Genomic DNA, 15,448 nt, shown 5'->3' on the forward strand with positions numbered 1-15,448 from the left:
AAGTTAATCTAAAATGGTCATCCCAGTAAAGTTCACTATCTCTCTAGCCAATGTCTATTTCATAAAGAATGTATTAAAATCATACTCTCATAAAGCACAATAATTATTGTTCATTAATCATAGATTTCTGTTGTAAAGGTAGTGCAGTTACTTAAATGGTCATGTACCAGATGGCTGTAGGTAACTGATTTCCAAATTTATTTAGTATGCTTTTCGATAGTGAATATTTTGTTTCTAAACAATCAGCCGCTCCGTAATATTATTCCTTACATTAGTAAAAGACAATAACGTAGGCCTATATATATATGTTCTGTACGACCAGCCTTCTAATAAGTATTTGTTTCAGCGACAAGTTAAACATATTGCTCTACCTGATACGCTATCAAGGAAGGACTCAGGACTCACGACCCGCTCTCACAGCTTTGCTTCCGCTAGTAACTCGCTCCTGCTACCGGAACTTCACAAAAGTTGCACAGCATAACTTGAGGGACTAGTGCTCCTGGAAGAATAAACTATCCTGAAGAAATAAGTTATCCATTACCTAGGGAATTGTTTCCAGAATGTATTTTCACTCTGCAGCGGAGAACCTAGGAAATTGTTTCCAGAATGAATTTTCACTCTGCAGCGGAATCTGCGATGATTAGAAAGTTCCCTACAAGTAGAGTAGAATTTTTTGAAGCTTCGCTTTTGCATTCGGGGGAATAAAGCTATAGTGAATGAGAATGTCAGGCTCGACAGTACCTCTCCCTTATGCTTTCCAAATTTCGCGAAAGTTCTCTTGCGTACCTTGTAGAACGAACACTAGAGATAGAACATTGTTGTTTCTATCTTACTGCACATAGTTTCACACTGAAAACGAGCACTGGGACAATCTATATGACAGTACAGATTTCACCAAAGGTTACAGCAAATTATCGTGTATCACATTACTAACAGACAACTGTTCTCGTATGTGTGCCTCGCTACTGCTATGGTGTTTTTAACAAATAGCACTTCCTACTGGAATACGAGAGACGTTTCGACGAATGTGCCCAAGATTTCGGCTAACGCGTGAAGTGCGACTGGGAATGATTACGTGACTGAGCGATGTGTGTGCTTATCGCTCAAGGTTTTCGTGATGTCACAACGTGCGAGTTGTAAACTTATCGCTACGTTCATTCACACAAGCTCCACCTCTCGAATGAATCACTATTCATTTCACATGCGCCTGTTCACACGGCGGAAGTTAAAACGTAGCGGTTCTTTGAAAACGTACATACGTACCGTGAAATCAACTATACAGCCTCGAAGGTCTCCTAACAAAAACATGCTTGGTGACCAGTCTTGCTACTTAAGGGGCTCCGGAACGCCCTATACTTGCAATGTTAAAATAACGCTTATAAATTACGTCTTTCCTCACAAAGTATTTGACGTAGGAAGTTGAACTTTTTACAGATTATTTATTGGAATATGGGCTACAACTTAACACAGGGATTTTACAAAATTTTAGTTCAGTAATTAAAGATAATTTTTTTCAATTGTAATGAAAATTCACAACATTTTTTTGCAATTTTTTATTTATATATTCAAAAATATACAGTTTTTTGGAAAAAGGCTGTGTTAAATTATGCAGAAGGTACTGTGTAACATTTACTGAAAGTTTGAAACAAATATGTTTGGAAGATACTTAGAAAACATGTAATTAGTATGAGAAAATAATAGTTTTGGGAATCGAGCGACAAAGATTGGATTAACTTTTTAGTGCATTCCAGGTCCATAGGATGGATTATCTTCATCCTCTGCCAACTCCTCCTCCAGCTTCCTCTTGTTCCTCCTCCTGTTTACTCTTGCTTGTATTTCTAGACTCTTTACAGCCCTGTCTGCAGCCCGAAGGCGTTCCTTGTCTAAAGCAAGCATCACTCGTACCATGTTAGAACCTATCTTCATTCCCATATTTCTAAATACCTTGCACCTTACAATGTTGCCATCATTGAAAGTCGCAACTGCATCACATTCCAAAGAATACAGTCTTGGAGATTCTCGACCATATAACACTATTTACACTTTCATTGGGGTTTTGAGTTTTCCGTGAATACACTTTTTCAACAGTTCAGGTGCTGCTAAGTCTCTGAAAATAGGTTAGCCACAACACGTACTTTATCTCACATCACTAAAATGTACCTGATGAACACGGACGTTAATAATAATACCATTTGACAGCAGTTTAACAGCGCCACAGTGGGTCACGCCCATGTAGATCACATTTCAAAAAAAATTTAAAAATAGTTGTAGTCTTCGGAATTGAATAAATTATATATCTATTAAAAGGTAATAGTCTGCAGATTCAGAAAACGCAAAAAAGTAAAAATTGAACTTTTCATGATTTTGAGCCTTTCCGGAGCCCCTTAAAGGCTTTCAGGTAATTCTACTGTATTATGTCTAGTTACAATCACACCTATGGTTCGATGCCGAGGAAAGAGTTTTCCAAAGGGTAGACAGTAGATCATCACTTTAGAAAGTGCTATAAGCAATATTATATGGTCACGAATATTTGGCACCATTACGACAACATTTAATCTTATTATGTTTCTCGTTAACTGATGGAAATACGTGAGCATGTAATACTTTTGTGAATGGAACATTTGGTATTCGTGTGTAAGGGCACCTTATTTTTTCGTTTCCTGTTCATCTCGTTTGAGGCTGTTGACCCTTACGCGCTAGTGGAAGATATCTCCAAGGTATTTTGGAATGAAATTCCCAGTTCAAAATGGTTCAAACAGCTCTGAGCACTATGGGACTTAACTTCTGAGGTCATCAGTCGCTTAGAACGTAGAACTAATTAAACCTAACTAACCTAAGGACATCACACACATCCATGCCCGAGGCAGGATTCGAACCTGCGACCGTAGGGGTCGCTCCGTTCCAGACTGTAGCGCCTAGAACCGCACGGCCACTACGGACGGCCAAATTCCCAGTATATGGAGCTGTCTTCAGCTCCTGTAAAGCAACAGTCTCTAATTTACGACTTTTTGTTAAAGACAGAAATATAAAAAACATGATCACCTTGCGTAGCTCGGCGAACTGAACTGCCACATACGTCCCACAGCTTCATGTTGGTCAGTTTGTCGAAATGCAAGTACTCTTGCGTTCAGATAGTTGATGCTCATAGACGTATCGCGCCATTTCGTTAAAGTCATCCGGATGGAAGCCCGAGATCTATAATTTGAAGTAAACAGACATTTATCCATCGTTCAGTCAGAAACGTAAAAATTGAGTTTTAGTAGGCTTTTCGGACCCTTTCTCTTAATTATCTTCTGTTTTATTGTACGTATCTGTGTTAGATACTCTACTGTTCTGTACGGTTTTACGTGGAGGATAATATAGGGTATTAACTAACATTTTACCGCTGAGGTCCATCTTCATTCGTCGAAGAATGACTCTTGGCCGTAATTGATACACAGAACCTATTAATTGTCTCCTAAACACATTTGTACCATTCAGACTGTGGCACAATGTTTAATGCCATCGGTGGGGACAATGAAGATACTGGGATGGGATAATGGCTAGCAAATATCTTTATCGCTAGTTTTGAAGTATGACTTGATCTCTTTATTTCTTTACCTCTTCTTCCGTACTTTTTAATCGTAGTTACTCCTGGACATCCTCCAGAAATATCGTTCAGTCTTCTTTGTTGACGTTGAAGATCCAGCTCCAGTCTCTTGGACCAAGCCACCGTGTAACTAGTACTACGTTGTCATCCCACTATAAAACACTCCTGAAGCATACTTCTGGGCGGTAACATTTAGAACTGTTTGCACTGACTGATCGCTGTGAAACGATAATAACGTTTTCCGTTTAGTTGCTACAATATTGACACTTCTAAAAGTAACCAGTATCAGTCCGTAAAGTATGCGCCAGTCCTTTATTAGAAATCCTGCTGGTAGCTACAATTTTCTGGTGTTGCGATATCCCCATATTCCTTCCGATATTACGCGTCATCCGGTTTTTGGCATTTTTGGAGATCAGTAGCCGTCTATATTGCTCTTTTAGGTTAAACTTGGCGCTATACTCATCAGCAATAAATTCTCTTTGTCAAGGATTATGACATTCAATATACTGGTTAGGAAGAGCACAAACCGATCAAATTGCCAGCTTGTTAGTCCGTGAAGTCACAATTTGTTCCCTGTGAGGAAGTATGGGACACTATGGAAAGCTGGTATAATATGGAGACCACACAGGTATTCTTTATTCCTTTTCCACATTCACTCTCCGAACCTTCAAGGCACATTGCGTACACTTAACCATGCAGTCTCAGGTATATGCGTTTTCTGTCTTTTGTTACTTGAATCATCGATTAGTAAAACCCTCGGAGACCTCACTAGGCACATGAAATTATTAATACTGTAGAGATAGTACCCCGAACTCAGTGCCACTTGTGATGTTGCTACTTCATTATAAAAGTACAGCAGAGAAAAGAAATTCTGCTCACCGACATCGAAAAGAATCTGCTTGCTTCATATTTTATCAGTCCATCTTATTTTCAGCTCATCACACACGACGAAGTGTCACTAAGATGATTACATGGTAGTCCTATATCATTGCGTCCTTCTTATCATTAGCATTTGTTGCACAGAGGCTAAATGTTTTGGTTCAAACTACACATCAAGTTATTAAATAATTATTAACATTTATTATTCTATACATAAAAGTGCAATAAAAAAGGTAATTCCTTTGGTAAGCAAAATCCAGTTTTTATTACTGTAATTACATTTGTGATACAGGTGTACCTTACCTACCTATTTTTTGTTTGGTTGCAGATGTCACAGTCTGGTGCATTGATAATGTGAGGGCTATTCGGAACTTAAGTTCCGATCGGTCGTGAAATGGAAACCACTGTGGAAATCCGATGAAATTTTGCACAGGTGTGCTGGGTAGTGTCTCCAGTATGCCCGTCGATCAAGGCACATTACTCTTTTCAATTCTGAGTGCACAATGATCACGTAAATATGCATAGAAAGTAATGTCTTCTGCCAAGTACGAGGGCCTGATGAGATACTATGCAGCCCACATAAAATAACTGTCATGCGTTTCGTTCATCGTAACAATCCTCGACCACACTCTGCAGGGGCAATGAAGATGCTCCTGCAGCCTTTTCGATGGAAAGGGTGTTTGAGACCCACAGTACACGTCGTAACTACAGCACAGCCAGTAACTGTCTCATCGTGGCTTTCATCTTTGCTCACGTGAACCGCTCGCTTGAAGACAACGAGCTGTAGACGAGCGTAGAGAATTGGCGGAAAGAACTGATGGATGACTCCTATGACGAGGGAATTGAAAAGTTGATATAACCTAAGACAAATGTCCAAGTCGGTGCGGCGACTATGTAGAGAAGTACCTGTAAGGTTTAGCTAACTATTAGAAATAAAACAGTTTTGATTTTCACCGTATTTTCCATTTCGCGACCGATATGAGCTTACTTTCTCAATAGCCCTCGTACTTTATGCAATCAACGTAAATAGCTGGATAATATGCGTAATCCTTCAGCACTTGAACAGTATTCCAGTGTGGCGCCTACAATAGTAACTCTCCTTATGTTAGTTTCCTGTATCAAGATAAGAAATTAATCACCTCAGTTCATGAACTTTCTCAGAAGGTAACTGTACTTCATCCTTGAATCGACATTCCAGTGCGAAACACTGTTAATATAGGAGCCTCTAAATATTACTGCTGGAAATCACATGACAATGAAATATATCAGCTAGTTTCATTAAGTAGTTAGTCCACGTCGACCTTTTTTTAAGAATGGTTATGCAATTAGTTAACTAGTTATCTAGATACTCGATATCTTTACGCACAACATTTCGGTGTGTGGTAGAACGCGCCAGTTTACCAGCTGTATCGCAATTTATAAAATTACAAACTTCCTACCCATTAACAAATAAGTACGTACAACAAAGTTCTCTCTAATATATCGGCCGCATACCTTTCGGTCATCTTCAGAGCGAGCCGACACACCGAAGCTGCAGCACTCGCTCCAGCTTTTTAAAGACGCGGGGCGAGTGCTGTAGTTTCATTGTGTTGAATCACTCTGAAGACAGCCGAAAGACATATGGTCGAAATATTAGGACACGACGTAGTTTATTTAATGGGTCACATTCTCAGTTTATATGGTTGCCGACGGAAAATTAATTTTTTAATCGCTGACCTGCAGAAACACGATTTTCTTCCGCCAGTAACTCATTACTGGTATCTAAATATCAAACAAGATACCGTGTAAATATGAGGCTAGCACTCCTGGAAGAGCGGAATATTGTGTGTAAATGGGTCAGCCACAGTCTAGACTTCGAGAAAACAATGGTTATAGCGACTGAGAAATCCGGCACGATTCACAACCTTGACTCACGACTTTCCTTCCGAACGGAACAAGAGAGACGTTTCCATGAATACAACCAAGATTTCTTGGAACATGTGCATTGCGATCGGAAATGATTACAAAACCGAGCGATGTGTGTACTTATCGCTCAAGGTTTCCGTGATGTGACAGTGTGTGAGTTGTAAAGTTATCGCTACGTTCATTCATATATGGTTGAGAGAAGAGTAATAAAGATCGATAAGAAACTCTGTCTTCCGAAGTGAATCACTGTTCATTACACATGCGCCTGACTAAACAGCGGAAGTAAAAACAGGGCGCTTTTCTGAAAACGTGGATGGATCCCGTGAAGTTAACTATGCAGACTCAAAGGTCCCCTAACAAAAATATGCCGGGTGCCCAGTCTCGATAACTGAAAGCTTTTAGATAATTTTCCCGTGTTGTATCCAGTTATAATTGTGCATACGGTCCGGAACCGAGTCAGGATTTTCCTAAAAGAAGATAATACTCCACCACTTTAAAAACCTTACTGCTATAACTACCGAGCAAGGGGGCGCAGTGGTTAGCACACCAGACTCGCATTCGGGAGGACGGTGGTTTAAACCCGCGGTCCATCCTGATGTAGGTTTTCCGCGATTTTCCTGAATCGATTCAGGACGGTTCCTTTGGTATAGCACGGTCGACTTCCTCGCCCTTCCTTCTCTGATCCGATGGGACCGATGACCTCATTGTTTAGTCCCCTCCCCCCAAATGAACCGACTAACTAATATGTTACAGTCACACGTATTTTCCCCCAACAACAACCAAATTTAATCCTATGACATTTCTCTTTGAATTGAGGGAAAGATGTGCGCAAGTAATATTTTTTGTAAGTCGAACTTCTGGTGTTCCTTAGTCTAAGGGAGTCTTATCTCCTTGTTGTTTGTTCATCTAGCATGATGCTGATGATACTCTTTATTATTTTAGTCATCAATCTTGTGCCTGGTCTGATGAGGCCTGCGACGAACTCTTCTCTTGCGCTAAGTCTTCAGAGTAACGATTCCACCCTACACCCTTAATTATTTCTTGGATATATTCCAATCTCTGTCTTCCCCCTAGAGATTTCACTCTATGCAGTTCCCTCTGGTACCACTGAGATTATTCCCTGAAGCCTTGACACACGTCCTACTGATTTTCAGTATTCTTCTTTACCACCGTATTTCAGAAGCTACGATTCTCTCTTTTCCGCTTTTCCCGAAGTCCGTGATACAATGCTGTGCTCCGAACGTTCATTCTCAGAAATTTATTCCGCAAATTAAGTCCTATGTTTATACCACCAGACTTCATTTGGCCAAGAACGGACTCTTTCACTGTGCTATTCTGCTTCTTAGGTCTTCCTTGCTTCGTCCGTTACGTGTCTTAATGCTGCCAAAGCAGCAGAACCCTTAACTTCGTCTATTTCGTGACCACCAACATTCATGTTAAGATTCTCGCTATTCTCATTTCTAATCATTCTCTAATTTTTTTTCTTTTGCCGGTTTATTCTCTATCCACATTCTGCGTGGATTAGACAGTTCTTACAGTTCAACAGATTCTGTAATTCTTCTTCACTTTCACTGGGAATAGTGTTATCACTGATATCCTTTCGCTATGAATTGTAATCCCACTCTTGACCCTAACAGTCGTGTTTCTGCCGCTTTCCTATATAATTTTATAAATTCCAATGAAATATTAACTATCGCTTCTGCTTTATTTATCTTACGTCGTCCAACGCTCTTTAAAATTCTGCTTCCTGTCACGTCATTAGACAAGTCCTCTCCCTCACAGTGGCCTTCAATCTACACTTTCCAATTACCCTCTTTTTCCTCTGCGTTTAACAGATGAATATCCATTACAACCTTAATGTTACCGCCTTTGTTTTTAATTTCACCGAAGGCTGTTTTAACTTCTCTATAGGCTGAGTCAGTCCTTCCTACAGTCGTTCCTTAATCAATTTCTTCACATTTTTCCTGCATTCCGCCTTATCTGCCCAGCACCTCCTATGTATTTCATTCCTAAAGATTTTATATTGCTGTATTCCTGTCTTTCCATGAAGATTTTTCTACCACCTCCTTTCGTCCATCATTTGACATATTTCTTCTGTTTTAAAGATCCCTTTCCCAAAACGAAAGCGATGTTAATGTATTTTGAGCGAATGCTCTAAGTATTTGGAGCTGCCTTCAGCGCTTATAAATCAACAAATCCTGCTTCTGTTTTTATGTTCAAAAGAGAAAATTATGATCCCTTGGCTTGCTCAGTGAACTTGACTGCTACAAACGTCACAAATCATCGTCCAGTTATATTTGTCGAAATTTAACTACGATATTTGATGTTCACCCAAATATCGTGGCATCTCTGGGAATTCAACCGGTTGGAAGCCCAAATACTATATACATCAAAATAAGTTTTGCATGAGCCCACTCCCCAGAACTGCAAAGATAGACATTAACTGTGGATATTCTATTACAGACACTGATTCTTTGACTGTTCACAAACGTCACTAAACCCGCCCAAAGATGTAAACAACCATGCATGAGCAGCGCTTATGAGACGGAGGGGGTCCAAGAAAATGGTTCAAGTGGCTTTGAGCACTATGGGACTTAACATCTGAGGTCATCAGTCCTATAGAACTTAAAGCTACTTATACCTAACTAACCTAAGGACATCACACAAATCCATGCCCGAGGCAAGATTCAAACCTGCGTCCGTAGCGGTCGCGCGGTTCCTCACTGAAACACCTAGATCCGCTCGGCCACAGTGGCCGGCGGAGGGGGTCTGACATGCCGATCAGTTCCAGTCATTCCTCCAGTGAGGAGGTACACGGCTCTTGATGTCTGTAGTTCAACCACGCCCAGACGGTCAGTACCGCGGTTTGATTGCATCTGCCTTGTTACTTTGTGCCCGGAAGAGCCCTCAACAGTGGAAGTGCTCAGGCGTCTCGGAGTGAACCAAAGCGCTGTTGTTCGGACATGGAGGATATGCAGAGAGACAGGAACTGCCGATGACATGCCTCGCTCTTCCCGCCGAAGGGCTACTACTGCAGTGGATGACCGCTAATTACGGTTTATGTCTCGGAGCAACCCTGACAGAAACACCACCATGTCCAATAATGCTTTTCGTGCAGCCACAGGACGTCGTGTTCGGACTCAAACTGTGCGCAATAGGCTACATGATAACGCAACTTCACTCCCTATATCCATGGCCAGGTCCTTCATTGCAACCACGAAACCATGCAGCGCGATACAGATAGGCCCATCAACACGCCGAATGGGCCGCTCAGGATTGGCATCACGTTCTCTTCATCGATGAGCGTCGCATATGCCTTCAACCAGATAATTGTAGGAGAAGTTGTAAGTAGCCTGTTTATGTTTTCTTATTGGCAACGTTACGTAGCGCTCTGTCATGTATAATTGTTCAAAGGGGACGTTTCAAAGTGTTTGGAGGCAATCCGATCAGGCTGAACGCCTTAGATACACTTTCCAGCGAGTGCAGCAATGTGGAGGTTCCCTGCTGTTTTGGGGTGGCATTATGTGCAGCCGACGTACGCCGCTGGTGGTCATGGAAGGCGCTGTAACGGCTGTACGATACGTGAATGCCATCCTCCGACCGATGTTGGAACCATATCGGCAACATAATGGCGAGGCATTCGTCTTTATGGACGACAGTTCGCACCCCTATCGCGCACCTCTTCAGAATGACTTCCTTCAGGATAATGACATCGCTCGACTAGAGTGACCAGCATGTTCTCCAGACATGAATAGATAGATAGATAGATTGATTGAGAAAGGCTGTTTATGACCGATGCGACCCACCAACCAGTCTGAGAGATCTACGCCGAATCGCCTTTGAGGAGTGAAACACTCTGGACCAACAGTGCCTTGATGAACTTGTAGATAGTATGCCACGACGAATACAGGCATCCATCAATGCAAGAGGACGTGATACTGGGTATTAGATGTACCGGCGTGTACAGCAATCTGGGCCACCACCTCTGAAGGTCTCGCTGTATGCTGGTACAAAATGCAATGTGTGGATTTCATGAGCAATAAAAGGGGTGGAAATGGTGTTTATGTTGATCTCTATTCCAATTCTTTCTATAACTTCCGGAACCCGCTGAACCGAGGTGATGCAAAAACTTTTTTATGTGTGTATTTTGCTACCATTCGTTCAACTACGTAAGAGTTGAAGATTAGGAGGATTTGCAGCCCTTTCTCATTAATCACTGCACGATAACAACTGTGAATTCACTCATGACAGTGACACTAAAGCAGAGTTATTAAACAAGTTTTTCCTAATCTCCTTCACCAAAGAAGACGGAGTAAATACTCCTGAAGTCCTATCACGAAACCTGCCAAGTTGAGCAACATAGAATTAGGTATCCTCGGTGTAAGAAAGCAGCTTAAATCACTTAATAATGCCAACGCGCAGGTTCCAATTGTATATCGGTGAGGTTCATCTCAGAGTATGCTGATGCAATAGCTCCATATTTTGCAATTATATGCAACCGCATAACTGATGGGGAGGTATTGAATAGGATTGGGAGAATAGAAGTTTGTGCCACAACTTGTCTAAAAGAAAGGATCGATTGGTAGGACATGTTCTTAGGCATCAAGGGATCACCAATTTAGTATTGGAGGGCAGCGTGGAGAGTAAAACTCGTAGAGGGAGACCAAGAGATGAATACACCAAGCAGATTCAAAGGGATGTAGGTTAAAGTAGGTACTGGAAGAGCATGGAGAGCTGCATCAAACCAGTCTCAGGACAGACAACAACAACAATGCAACCACTCGCTCACAGAAAGATCCCTATCGGAAGACTGAAAAATTTCTCAAGTCGCACCAGTACCCAAAAAGGGAAGTAGGAGTCGATTTGCAGAAGGGTTTCAAGTATTTATGAACATTATGAAGTACTTCGACGAAAACGAATTATTGACTCATAGACAGCACAGATTCAAAAAATATCGTTCTTGCGAAACACAACTAGCTCTTTATACTCATGAAGTAATGAGTGCTAACGTCAGTGGATGTCAAATTGATATATATTTTGATTTTCAATAGGCTTTCGATACCGTAATTCATCAGTGTCTTCTAACCAAACTGCGCGCCTAAGGTATATCGCCTCAGTTGTGCGACTGCATTCGGGATTTCCTGTCAGACTGGTCAAAGTTCGTAGTAACAGACGGAAAGTCGTCGCGTAAAACAGAAGTAATATTCGGCGTTCCCCAAGGAAGTGTTATAGGATCTCTTTTGTTCCTGGTCTATATTAACGACATAGGAGATAATCTAAGTAGCCCTCTTAGATTGTTTGCAGATGATGATGTCGTTCACCGTCTTGTAAAGTCATCAGACCAATAAAAATATTTGTAAAATGATTTATATCACGTATCTGTTTGGTGCGAAAGGTGGAAATTGACCTCGAATGAATAAAAGGGGCAAGTTATTCACCTGAGTGCTAAAGGAAACGCGCTGAATTTCGATTACGTGGCAAGTCACACAAATCTGAAGGTTATAAATTCAACTGAACACTTTGGGATTACAGTTGCAAATAACCTAAATTTGCATGATCACATGGATTATTTTGTGGGTAGAGCAAACCTAGCTCTGCGATTCATTGGCAGAACACTTGACGGTGAAACAGATCTACAAAAGAGACTACTTACACCATACTTGTCCGCCATATTTTGGAGTATTGCTGTGCAGTGTTACCCGCATCGGGTGGGCCTTACGGATGCCATCGGAAAAACACAAAGAAGGGCAGCTCGTTTTGTATTGCGAGACATTTCCTGCAAACATTTAACCAGATGATCGAGATTATGATGGTGATGATGATTTGATGTGTGGGGTGCACAACGGCGTGGTTTTTAGCGCCCGCAAAAATTCCCAGTCTTGTCACTGAGCGGTCTCGGTAGTTCCTGAACGATGATGAAATGATGAGGACCTCGCAAACACCCAATCCACTGGCGGAAGAAATCCCTACTCGGCCGGGGGTCAAACCGGGACCGTGTGATCCAGGTGCAGCAACGCTAGCCACTAGGCCATGAGCGGCAGACTCACTTGATTCATATTGAAGGTTCAGTGCTAGTGCCTGTACAAAGCCTATCGTATAAAGGGAAGTCAGTCCGGACGCATACTCATAGAATGTAACGTTTAAGACTGTCTGCAGTGAGTGATCGCTAATCATGCGTCGAAACAATTGTATTGTATTGTATTGTGTGGAACTAGGGACCTAGAAAAGACGGTGAGGCTTCATACCCGCCATAGCCCCGCAGTGGTACACAACCCCACAACAGGCTACAGCAGTCCACTCACCCCACCGCCACCCCACCCAGGGTTATTGCGCGGTTCGGCTACCAGTGGACTACCTTGTGTCACCATACAGATACCTTGTCCAAACCATTTAGCTACTAGTTTCAAACTTCTGACAATTTTATTACGCGGTGAAGAACAGCATCACATGTAAACAGTCTGAGAGGGATGGTGAGATTGTCCCCTAATTTGTTTATTTCGATTAAGAAGGGCAGAGGACCTGTAGCACTTAATTAGGGAACGCAAGAAACCACATCTCTTTGACTCGATGACTCTCCTTCGGTTACTAGAAGCTGCCACTTTTCTAACTTGGAATCACAATCCAATCGCACAACAGAGACGATACTCCACAAGCACGCAGTTTGATTAGAAGCCGCTTGTGAGGACAGGCATCAAAGGCCTTCTGGAGATCTAAAAATATTGAATCAATTGCAGATCCGCTGTCGATAACACTCATTACTTCGTGCCAATAAAGAGCTAGTTGTGTTTCACAAAGACGATATGGTCTGAACCTGTGCTATGAGCTAATAGATAGTTTTCTTCGAGGTATAGGTTCAAAATCCTCCTGCAAATCGATGTCATTGACATGGTTCTGCAACTCTTGGGATTACTTCGATTTCTTGTATTGAGTATTGGTGTGAAGTGTGCGACGTTCCAGAGTTTGGATACGGATCTTCAGTAGAGCGAGAGCTTTGAATATGATTGCTAAGTATGGAGCACACTGTGAACGGAACATAACTAGCATACAATTTGGACAGGAAGACTTGCCTTTATTAAGTGGTGTAAATTGTTCTCTACACTGGGGATACTGACTTCTAAGTATATTCTGTTTTCAGATTGTGGAATGTCGCAAACCGTTTAACAAAACGTTTTATGTCTTTGTCAGATTACATCTTGCAAAGAAATGGAACCGTTGCAGGAAATGAACGGTAAAACTGTCATATAACAGTCACCAACAGTAAGATTGCAGCTGTATTATTAGTCTTTTAACGTATCTGATGAATTCGTGACCCAGATATATGACAGTCGTCTCGGACACTACTTGTGTGGGGCCGTTGGGATTCAGTCGGACTTTGAATATGGCCATCCTGAACCCCCCGATTTCTTTTCGTGGCCCAAACCGAGCATCGATACCGTGGAACCATAAACCGCCGTCTCGATAAGCCATTATTCTAACACTGCTTCCTGGTACACGACTTTCCTTCTTACATAAGATATAATCCGATCTTCGCGCCAACACTGAACATTCAAATGTGATTTCCTATTGAGAAACACACTGTGGAATCATTCCTTATTTACAGAATGTGCTTGTCTTCATTCGTAAGCAGTTTTTGCACCTGTGGTGAAATAATTATTAGAAAATCCAAGGACATAGTGCACTTCATATGTATTACGTAACTTGTTGCATGAAACATTCGTGGTCTTCTAGAGCACGCACAATATTCACGTATGTTGTGAAAGTACGCTATGTATGTCAGAAATTCCAACTCACACGTAAAGCTTTGAACGGTAATCTTAACTTTCCATCTCAGTTTCTTGTACTAAGGCTTTTTAAATATTTTATCTTATGGCAAGTCTGAGATGCCGCTTTGAACTTCTACTTTCATGGCAACGTGTGTTCCCGACCTTGCGTTCCTTATCATCTGAAAGTGGTCCGCTTTATATCCGATTTCTGAGAAACTGCTGACAACGATTTGCTGCACCCGTATGCCTATAGGGTGCCGTCATGAAAGCAGCTGTTTCCCACTCTTAGATTCCTTTTTAACCGATTTTATCGGCAGAGCCATTCAAAAGTCTAAATGGCAAACGGTCAGTTACATATCTAGCCTTCTCCAGATCATCTCTGCCGAAAGACTGGCATCAATGAAGTGTGTAGTTTAAGTGTATCGACCTATCGATGTCACAATATTGTGTTGACATATGCTGTAATACGTTAGTGGTTGAGATACTCTGTATAATAATTTACTGTAGCACCGAAGCCTTGAAGCTACGATATAGCATATGTAGTTCTTTGTGATAGCGTATCAAAGAGGCAGCGATGGCACCAGATAGCGATTGTGACTCAGCTTTATCCAATGTGTGAATTACTCGTACTTGCGAAGCCCAAACGGTGTGTAATGCGGTCGGAAGTGATGATAACGTCTACTTTGGCTGTTAAGTTTGTGTTTCCGCGTTTTTGTCAGATGACTGTGTCGTTAGACATGGAAAATGAATACTGTATTTGACGTCTGTAGCAAAAATTAGGGTATTCATGAGATGCTACTCTGCTTTACTAAAGGCGATGCAGAGAGGTATTACACGGCGTATCAGAATTTTAAATGCACACTTGCGTGAAAAATTATTTTCACCCTTGATATCATATTTGGAATACACTGCTTGACAAAAAAAAAAAAAAAAAAAAAAAAAAAAAACGAATCGCCTAGAAGTCGTAGTAGGATGTCAGTGTACCTTCACAAACATATCGACCATCAGCGTATACGTAGGTGATAAGAGTTGGAAGTCTGTGTGACAAGTAGGACGTTACCGGAGTGCATTAGTATTTCTCGGGGTTTGCGTTATTATCGAGCCTCGTAGGGAATACAAGGGATCTGAACAAAGTCAGATGTTGAATGATCTCTGTTAACAACATGGACGTGCGTCGTGGTCAAGGGAGACAGCATTATTAGCATTTCACAGAGTCAGAAAGGAACCCATTATGGGTGTCGATTTGGTAGGTTTGTGGAATCGCAACATCCAGATTTGTGGGACTTCCGGACGGTGGCCAGGTGCTCGACTG

Source organism: Schistocerca cancellata, chromosome 1 (genome assembly GCF_023864275.1).
Source record: "Schistocerca cancellata isolate TAMUIC-IGC-003103 chromosome 1, iqSchCanc2.1, whole genome shotgun sequence".
NCBI lineage: Eukaryota > Metazoa > Arthropoda > Insecta > Orthoptera > Acrididae > Schistocerca > Schistocerca cancellata.